The sequence below is a fragment of the Armigeres subalbatus genome, chromosome 3, assembly GCF_024139115.2.
Source record: "Armigeres subalbatus isolate Guangzhou_Male chromosome 3, GZ_Asu_2, whole genome shotgun sequence".
Lineage (NCBI taxonomy): Eukaryota > Metazoa > Arthropoda > Insecta > Diptera > Culicidae > Armigeres > Armigeres subalbatus.
The window spans coordinates 291,167,557-291,177,724 of record NC_085141.1 but is presented as its reverse complement, the minus strand read 5'-3'; the positions used below and the strand labels follow the sequence as shown (position 1 = coordinate 291,177,724).

Genomic DNA, 10,168 nt, shown 5'->3' with positions numbered 1-10,168 from the left:
ATCACATTGCTGAACGCCGCCTACAAGGTACTCTCCCAAATTTTATGCCGTCGACTAGCACCAACTGCAAGGGAGTTCGTGGGGCAGTACCAGGCGGGTTTTATGGGCGAACGCTCCACCACGGACCAGGTGTTCGCCATTCGCCAAGTACTGCAGAAATGCCGCGAATACAACGTGCCCACACATCATCTATTCATCGACTTCAAAGCCGCATATGATACAATCGATCGGGACCAGCTATGGCAGCTAATGCACGAACACGGTTTTCCGGATAAACTGACACGGTTGATCAAAGCAACGATGGATCGGGTGATGTGCGTAGTTCGAGTTTCAGGGGCATTCTCGAGTCCCTTCGAAACCCGCAGAGGGTTACGGCAAGGTGATGGTCTTTCGTGTTTGCTATTCAACATCGCTTTGGAAGGGGTAAAACGAAGAGCAGGGATTAACACAAGTGGTACAATTTTCAATGAGTCCGTCCAGCTTTTTGGCTTCGCTGATGACATAGATATTATTGCACGTAACTTTGAGAAGATGGAGGAAGCCTACATCAGACTGAAGAGGGAAGCTAAGCGGATCGGACTAGTCATCAACACGTCGAAGACGAAGTACATGATAGGAAGAGGTTCAAGAGAAGACAATGTGAGCCACCCACCGCGAGTTTGCATCGGTGGTGACGAAATCGAGGTGGTAGAAGAATTTGTGTACTTGGGCTCACTGGTGACTGCCGAAAATGACACCAGCAGAGAAATTCGGAGACGCATAGTGGCTGGAAATCGTACGTACTTTGGACTCCGCAAGACGCTCCGATCGAATAGAGTTCGCCGCCGTACCAAACTGACAATCTACAAAACGCTAATTAGACCGGTAGTCCTCTACGGACACGAGACCTGGACGATGCTCGTGGAGGACCAACGCGCACTTGGAGTTTTCGAAAGGAAAGTGCTGCGTACCATCTATGGTGGGGTGCAGATGGCGGACGGTACGTGGAGGAGGCGAATGAAACACGAATTGCATCAGCTGTTGGGAGAACCATCCATCGTTCACACCGCGAAAATCGGACGACTGCGATGGGCCGGGCACGTAGCCAGAATGTCGGACAGTAACCCGGTGAAAATGGTTCTCGACAACGATCCGACGGGCACAAGAAGGCAAGGTGCGCAGCGGGCAAGGTGGATCGATCAGGTGGAAGATGACTTGCGGACCCTCCGTAGACTGCGTGGTTGGCGACGTGTAGCCATGGACCGAGCCGAATGGAGAAGACTCTTATATACCGCACAGGCCACTTCGGCCTTAGTCTGAATAAATAATAATAATAATTTTTCATTTTTGAAAATTGCCTGTGGGAATTCGACACCATCGGTACACACATTAACTAATGCATAGCAAATCTTAAGGTGATATTTAGTTAACTCGGTGATTTCTGGAATATTTCAGCCAGCCGCCATTTAAATGATCCATTTCTCAATTTCCCGGGAAAAGTCTCTGGGTTCGCAAAGGCTCTGCTTGATTGAAAGAGAAAAATAGTTATCAAAGGAAGGTGTCATGTTCCCCATATGCAAGAAAGGCGACAAGTGTGAGCAGTACTGGAATTTCTCATTTTCAATGAGAGATGTCACGCGATGTTTACATATCTGCTCCTTTCAATATCTATAGAAACACGAAGGACGAATGGCATGCTACAAAAATCTCAAAAAATATTTGTCCCGTGACAGGGCATGAAAGTGTGCAATATTTGCTTTATTGTTGTGTTTATTGACACTTTCAACTCAGTGAATTAAAGGAATATGATTAATTTATCGACTAGTCACTGATCTTCACATATATCTTTTAGAATAATTTAGAAATTATAATTGTAAAATAAAGTGCAACATCCTTTCATGACTGCCTTTCATGCGATATTGATCAAAGAACCCACGATTCTTTCATTTGGTCGCCTGAAATAGAAAAAGGCGGTTTGCTCTTTGTCTTGTGACGATCACGACCTTTTCCAGTACTGAGTGTGAGTGATCACCATCCCAAATGCCGCTTACAAAGTGATATTCAAGATGATCTTCCGTTTTCGTTAACGACCACTTGACAGCGGACCAGATATTAACTGTTTATCGATTATTATCATTATCTGTTTATCGATTTTGTAATCTATGATAAATCATATTAGGCAAGTCAGACCGCATTGGGCCCTTGTACTGTGCGGTTGCCTTTTCTCTTTGCTGAAGGAAGTTTTTAATACCACCCAAATCTATTTTATTTTCTACAGTGCTTCTCAGAGCTATTTCTACGCACTGATTCCGTTACTATCTTCGCTTGGACCCGTGCCTTCGTTATACGTTGAACCCGTTTGCGGAAGAAAAGTTCCGACAAGCGCACTGAGGAGTATTTCAGCCCAAATCCTGGCCAAAAGTCAAAAACAAAAATTTCAGATATGTCCATATTATTTATCGTTTTTGAATTCTCAAATAGTGATACTAATTTGTCATGAGATTTTTGGAACAATTTGTTTACTTGTAAGCGATGCTGGGTGTCAAAACTTCACCATAGTTTCAATGCCAGTTTTATCACAATTGTGCATTAAAAAGGTTCACGTTTTATGACGACATGTTTTTCTTGATTTTTAATAAATTGCAAGATGAAAATCAATATAGGTATCAATAATTAGTGTATTTAAAACTTTTTCAAGTATGATTCGATCTGAAACCCTTTTCAGGTGATCCATATTCATTATATTAATTGCTAACTTTTTTCTACCTTTTTACAATAATATGTTTTACAAAATAAAACTTTTAATTATGTTCCAAACCAGTCCAAGCAACAAAATTTTCAGCGTTGGATAAATTGGAGTTTCCTGAATAAGCTCCATAAAAAAAAATTCACGCATACTCACGCAATCGTTTTTTAATTTTAATTTCAATATAGTGGAGTTTGGTTAAAAATGCTTGAAAAAATCATGGTTTTGAGTGCTAAACCTCACATAAATTATGTTTCGCTTCCAAAGAAGAGTGACACTTTGATGAACCGATGAACACCGATCCATAAAAGCGTACGCATTTTTCGGATGTTAATATTATTAAGAAACATAGCGGTTGATTTGCATTTCGTATTTATTAGATTGGCTCCATTTGATATTACAAAACATTATACAGGGACAAACAAACAAAGTACATCGGAAAATTTAGTAAGTAATAATCAAAGAATGAAGATTAACATAAGGAAGATCAAACTCACTGACGGCGCCAGTTGTGGGCACCACTTGTTGCAAGCACGCTGTAGTTCTCAAAGACAGCGTTCTTGCGCCAAGTGGTGCTCTATCAAAAAACAATAACTGACGCCGCCAGTGGTCATACTTCACTGCTAGATGAATGTAAACAAAAAATATACTTTACTGTTTCTATTGGATGCACTTACAGACGACAAAATGATTGACATACTTTTGGCCACGCTTTTACACTGCGTACTCCTATGTGAAGCGGTGGCAATCCTGCAGGGACACCGTTTTGAAAAAAAAAAACCTCTTAAATAGAAGGTCATGTCTCCACGTTCAGCAATGGGCATTAACAAAAACAAGAGGAAGGGGAAGTCTCTGAATTCTCCACTTCTTAGAAGGAAACAAGGTTTCAAGATCGTCCTGCCAAAGCGCGGTAAAAATAGAAGGAAGCTGGAAACTTCAGATATTCCTTCTAACTCTAACATTGGAAATTATTCTTCTCCTTTCGAACTGAGCAATCAGTTCGATTTGATTCATTTTGAAATTGAGCAAATCGAATCTACCTCTAGCCCAGGTGATTCGATCCATGCGAAGAAGCAAATGATTCCGCCAATTGTGGTAACTGTTGCCAAGTTTTCTGGCTTCAGGAATGAGATTTTGAGTAACCCTCAGGGGATCGAGGTTGCATTTCAGATTGCCGGGAAGGATGACTGCCGTGTTTTGCCGGGATCCTTTGAAGATAGCAAACGTCTTCTTCAGTATTTGACTAAGAAGCGACATAAGTTTTTCACATACGACGACAAGACTGAACGATTGTTCAAAGTCGACCTAAAAGCTCTCCCCAGTGATGGTAAATCACTGCATGAGCAGAAAAATCTATATACATAAAAATGAATTTCTGTCTGTCTGTGCCTTATAGACTCGGAAACTACTGAACCGATCGACGTGAAAATTTGTATGTGGAGGTTTTTGGGGCCGGGGAAGGTTCTTAAGATGGTTCGAGACCCCTCCCCGCTTTGGAAAGGGGGGCTCCCATACAAATGAAACACCAATTTCTTCATAACTCGACATCTAATCAGAAAATAAATCAATTTTAGGCGAAACGAAGTTCGTCGGGTCTGCTAGTATAAAATATAAATATATATAAAAATATAAATATATAGATCTTTTAGTGGAATGTATTCAACCGTCTAAGACGAATTAAGTACTCTCCATTTAATTCCACCAATAATTGGTGGAATTAAATGGAGAGTACTTAATTCGTCTTAGACGGTTCACTGCATGAGATCAAAATGGGAATTTCACAAATGCTTGGATTTGCGCCAGTCCAAGTTTAAAATGAAAAAGATCACCCTCTGGCTCTTTCCAGATGGGGTTTTCCCAAGAATTTTATTCAGTTCACTTCAACAAAAGTGCCACTGTATTTATAGCACAAAGTTGGATTGCGATCCTATTTGGACAAATTGAAAAACAACTACTCAATTTTCCATTGAATTGCGGTACTCAATTCTGAATTCCTATACATGTTTATGATTTATGAAAAAGTTTTTAATTCAAAATCGTGATTTTCTATAAATATTTTGTCAATTTTAAGTATTTCTCCATATTTATATTTCATTCCAAACACTGATACCTCGGTACTGTAAATACCGGTTCTCATTGGTGTTTGGTAGTGGTATTTTCGGTACCGAAAGTCGCCGGTATTCCCTAGTTGGTATCAAATTCACTCAAAAAATTGTTATTGGTCTTCGTTTCAAGGACATAGTTGAAAGAGTACCACGATGGCAGTCAGAATGGCACTGGACTTTCAACAGGTCAACACACACCTTCTCTACCCCTCTCCCACAAAAGCTTGATACAAAAGCTTAATATAAACTGCTATTTTTGCCCAAAAAAAAAAACTAGTAAAAAACTGAACACCGGGCGAATGTAAACACCGTCACCGGTAGCAGCAAACTAATAATTAGGGTGGTCCAAAAAAATGATTTTGCTTTGCTCCGCTACGCTTAGTCGATTATGTTTCATGTTTTGGGTGTCGTCCGATGGTTTGGACTGGTTTGAATAGGGACTTACCGCACACAGGGGGCGCCTCAACTCTCCTAGCACTCCCCATGCACCACATGTGCACAAGACACACTGGCACCACATGTGCCCCAACACTCACCTGCCTATGCCGCTCGAATGATTGCAAGAATCATACAGGTACCCTGCAGGGGGTACCCCATGCCGCCATCTCACAACATAGACAGTCCTCATTCAGTATGGTGTTCACCCCGTCCTGCAACAGGGTGGCACCACTTGTCTACCAAGCCGGAGGCGACCTTAGGTTAGTGACTCCTATGCCGCTCCTACCTCAGCTACGAGGTAGGAGGTACTGCCCCCCCGACACTCCTGCCAGACCTCACCAGACTTCAGTAATTCTAACACAACCGACCTTGCGTACCATGCGAGGCTTACTTGTGTGCTCACCCATACATTCGGTCCCTCACTCTGTGGGGTTTATACCCCCAGCTCCCATTCGCTTGCACCACTTGGGGGTGAGTGGGTACCACCCACTGCCACCCGCTTGCCGCCGAAGCAGCCCTCACTCTGTGGAACCTCCACAGGCTCCGTTAACGACCTGGTTAATTGTTTCACACCCCAGGAAATTCATCCCCTCGGCACGGGTCGCCTGACACTTTGGGATTCTGGGTTAGGGACGCCATATTGTCAGCTTCAGTGTTGTACAGAGCCTGGCGATATAGCCGGATTTACACCCTTACGCACTACTTCCGAGTATCCATACCCAACGTAACGGGAAGGGTTGACCATATGACTGAATAAAATACTCAAGAGCTTTTCACCTGCTTAATCATAGCATGCGACAGACATTTACTCGATTCCCTTGGAATGTTTATTAAGCCCACCGGAGTCAGCTCTTTTGTAAAGCACAACACTTCCCAACAAACACTCATATGCCATATATCGCGGGCCGGAACAGTCTGCGTGGAGGGATCGTTTTGTAAGATCAGAAGGCCGATCTCGCACTTCTAAACAATGTCCATTTAATTGAGCATAGGGACTCAACAATGCTCATCGAAACGTTCGGACTGTACTAAAACCATCTCTCTTCCCAAGAGTAGGAGGCTTCCGGGCCTCTTGAAAGGAGGCTTCCGGGCCTCTTGAAAGGAGGCTTCCGGGCCTCTTGAAAGGAGGCTTCCGGGCCTCTTGAAAGGAGGCTTCCGGGCCTCTAGAAAGAAGGCTTCCGGGCCTTTTGAAAGGAGGCTTCCGGGCCTCTTGAAAGGAGGCTTCCGGGCCTCTTGAAAGAAGGCTTCCGGGCCTCTTGAAAGGAGGCTTCCGGGCCTCTTGAAAGGAGGCTTCCGGGCCTCTTGAAAGGAGGCTTCCGGGCCTCTTGAAAGGAGGCTTCCGGGCCTCTTGAAAGGAGGCTTCCGGGCCTCTTGAAAGGAGGCTTGCGGGCCTCTTGAAAGGAGGCTTCCGGGCCTCTTGAAAGGAGGCTTCCGGGCCTCTTGAAAGGAGGCTTCCGGGCCTCTTGAAAGGAGGCCTGGGCCTCTTGAAAGGAGGCTTCCGGGTCTCTTGAAAGGAGGCTTGGGCCTCTTGAAAGGAGGCTTCAGGACCTCTTGAAAGGAGGCTTCGGGCCTCTTGAAAGGAGGCTTCCGGCCTCTTGAAAGGAGGCTTCCGGGCCTCTTGAAAGGAGGCTTCCGAGCCTCTTGAAAGGAGGCTTCCGGGCCTCTTGAAAGGAGGCTTCCGGGCCTCTTGAAAGGAGGCTTCCGGGCCTCTTGAAAGGAGGCTTCCGGGCCTCTTGAAAGGAGGCTTCCGAGCCTTTCGAAAGGAGGCTTCCAAGCCTCTTGAAAGGAGGCTTCCGGGGCTTGAGGCTTGAAAGGAGGCTTCCGGGCCTATTGAAAGGAGGATTCCGGGCCTCTTGAAAGGAGGCTTCCGGGCCTCTTGAAAGGAGGCTTCCGGGCCTCTTGAAAGGAGGCTTCCGGGCCTCTTGAAAGGAGGCTTCCGGGCCTCTTGACAGGAGGCTTACGGGCCTCTTGAAAGGAGGCTTCCGGGCCTCTTGAAAGGAGGCTTCCGGGCCTCTTGAAAGGAGGCTTCCGGGCCTCTTGAAAGGAGGCTTCCGAGCCTCTTGCAAGGAGGCTTCCGAGCCTCTTGCAAGGAGGCTTCCGAGCCTCTTGAAAGGAGGCTTCCAAGCCTCTTGAAAGGAGGCTTCCAAGCCTCTTGAAAGGAGGCTTCCGGGCCTCTTGAAAGGAGGCTTCCGGGCCTCTTGAAAGGAGGCTTCCGGGCCTCTTGAAAGGAGGCTTCCGGGCCTCTTGAAAGGAGGCTTCCGGGCCTCTTGAAAGGAGGCTTCCGGGCCTCTTGAAAGGAGGCTTCCGGGCCTCTTGAACGGGGGCTTCCGGCCGTCTCGAGAGGTGGCTTCGGGGGCCGTCTTGAAAGGAGGCTTCCGGGCCTCTTGAAAGGAGGCTTCCGGGCCTCTTGAAAGGAGGCTTCCGGGCCTCTTGAAAGTAGGCTTCCAGGCCTCTTGAAAGGATGCCTCCGGGCCTCTTGAAAGGAGGCTTCCGGGCCTCCCGGAAGTAAATGGAAGTTTTAAGTATTTTAACCTTGTAGCATTTTCCCCTAAGACGCTCAATATTAATTATTCCAACACTTGATTGTACCTTGACAGATACGTATTTGGACCTCAACAGTAAGGTTGTCTTCAGTGTCGACTTACTGTTGAGGTCGAAATACGTATCTATCAAGGTACAATCAAGTGGTGGAATTAAATGGGATGGTACCGTCGTGCGGGGCTTCTTTTGATTCCGGGGGCTACTTTGGATTTTTGATTTTTTGAAAAAAATAAACGGAAAAAATACCAAATTTGAAACAGAAAGTTACCATCCAACTATCAACAAGACACCCGATTGGTGATAATGACAATTTTATAGTAATTTTCGTTATAATTCTTGTTTTAAAATGTCCAAAGTAGCCCCTGATTTATCAAAAGAAGCCCCGCACGACGGTACAAACTCGTCTTATGACAAGCTTCATGTCTCTCTGTTTTTAAAATTTGTTCTGTCTCTTTGATCTTTTGTCCCACAGGCCTTCATCCACTGTGGTGGTTGTGGAGAGAAGGATTCAATAGTCTTTAAGTTAGTGATCGACATGCATATTATGTACACAATTCTGAAATTAAAAAAATAAAATAACTAAAAGTTTATCAATAAGTTTTGATTAAAATTGATTGAAATCCGCCATTATGCATTTTTGTCTGAGGTACCCCCTCGGCCCGGCGAAGGTACCCCCAGGGGTAAATGTACCCCAGGTTGAGAACCGCTGCTCTAGGGATTCAAACCCGACAGCATCCTTAAGAGACGGCATTCCAGGTCCGGTGCGGCCTCGCTCTCTGTGGATTCAAATCCACCTGCACCGCAAAAATGGGCAGTCAACGTTTGACTGTCGAGAATACGGCCGGTCGCGACACATATGTTGTGATTACAATCTATGCAAAGTACCACAAAAAGCACGTATTACTTTGGAAGCTAGTCGATACATTTTTGGCTTCGCGTGTAGATTTTAAGGCCATACTTCAGAGATTTCTTGGATGACCCAGCATGTATACTGTAAACGCTTTCCTTGGAAACTTGTTCCATGGGTTTCTTGAATGACTAAGGCCTTACTGTTGGGATTTTTTGGATGACTCATAACAAATACTGTAAACACTTTCCATTCTAAGGACCGCAAAGAGCATGTAGCATATTTGAAAATGGTTGATAAACCTTTGATATGCGTGTAGACTTTAAGGCCTTACTACAAGGTTAATAGGGTTTACATAAGCTGTAAATCTTGACAGCGAGCAAAAATCTTATAAGTTACCTTTTCCAAAATGGCCAAAATGATTCAAATCGGTTGACAATTGTTAAAGTTGTGAAAATGTCAATTTCTGGGTTTTAGAGGTGAGTCAGCCTAGGGCTGCGAACCTCTTTAACAGAAAAAATTTCTGGGTACACTTTTTTTATGGTCACATAACGGTTAAATTTGTTTGGCAATGTGTTTAAATGCTTTTGCCTATCTGCCTCCATGACAAAAAATTGATGTAGAGGATTATAAAAAACTCATGTTTTGTCTTAAATCAGTTTTTATTATTGATAAAACTGATTCAAATTTGAGTAAAATCAGAAGAGCGTGTCCTTCAATATGAGCGTTTTTTTTAACTGAAAGGTATAAACAAACATAATTGAGCACTAATACATTAACAGTTTTCTATTTCTACGTCTGGTTGTCAAATGGAACAAATTAACGCAGTATCCGTTTAGGTTTAAAGGTTTAAAATTAAAAGCGTACATTGCTCCGTTCAATCATCTATTCAAGTGGAAAAATGCCAAATTCTAGCTTTTTGTTTTTTATTTCGTTCATAAATATCGTGACCGTGAATACAAAGCAGTCGTGGCCGAGTGGTTAAGGCGTCTGACTCGAAATCAGATTCCCTCTGGGAGCGTAGGTTCGAATCCTACCGGCTGCGTATACGTTTTTGTCTTACTTGTCTGGCGATGTTTATCTGAATTTTATTCCACACACATTAATACATACCATGAAATGATTTCAAAATATGTATTGATTTCTACATATATAGTAAGCCCATCTGTTTTTAGACACATGACTAATCGACGCACGCTTTTCTATCTCCAAGTTGCAGCAGTTGTAAAATCAATCTCCAGAATTAATTGCTTTGCCACTATGGTCATAAAAAAGTGAGATTCTCTCATGTTGCCAAATCAAAATAGAATTATAACGGCGTAATATAGGGTGGAACCTTATTTTCAATCTATGTTTGCCAACGATCACTACAGAAGAAATCATAAAAATAAATAACGGATCCATTTGCATTTTGTACTATCGTTTTTTATAGGATTAATATGGACGAAGGAGAGAAAGAATCTTAGCAGATACCCTACATGGTGGAAAGATTCGCAGTGCTAACGATGCGAT

At 43.7% G+C, this 10,168-nt stretch overlaps 1 non-coding gene across 1 annotated transcript; it reads left to right on the top strand.

Annotated features, from left to right (window-relative positions):
- The first annotated feature begins 9,619 nt into the window (after positions 1-9,619).
- On the top strand, positions 9,620-9,701 carry Trnas-cga (transfer RNA serine (anticodon CGA)). The gene has a single exon. It is a non-coding gene; the product is annotated as a tRNA-Ser (tRNA).
- The last annotated feature ends 467 nt before the right edge of the window (positions 9,702-10,168 follow it).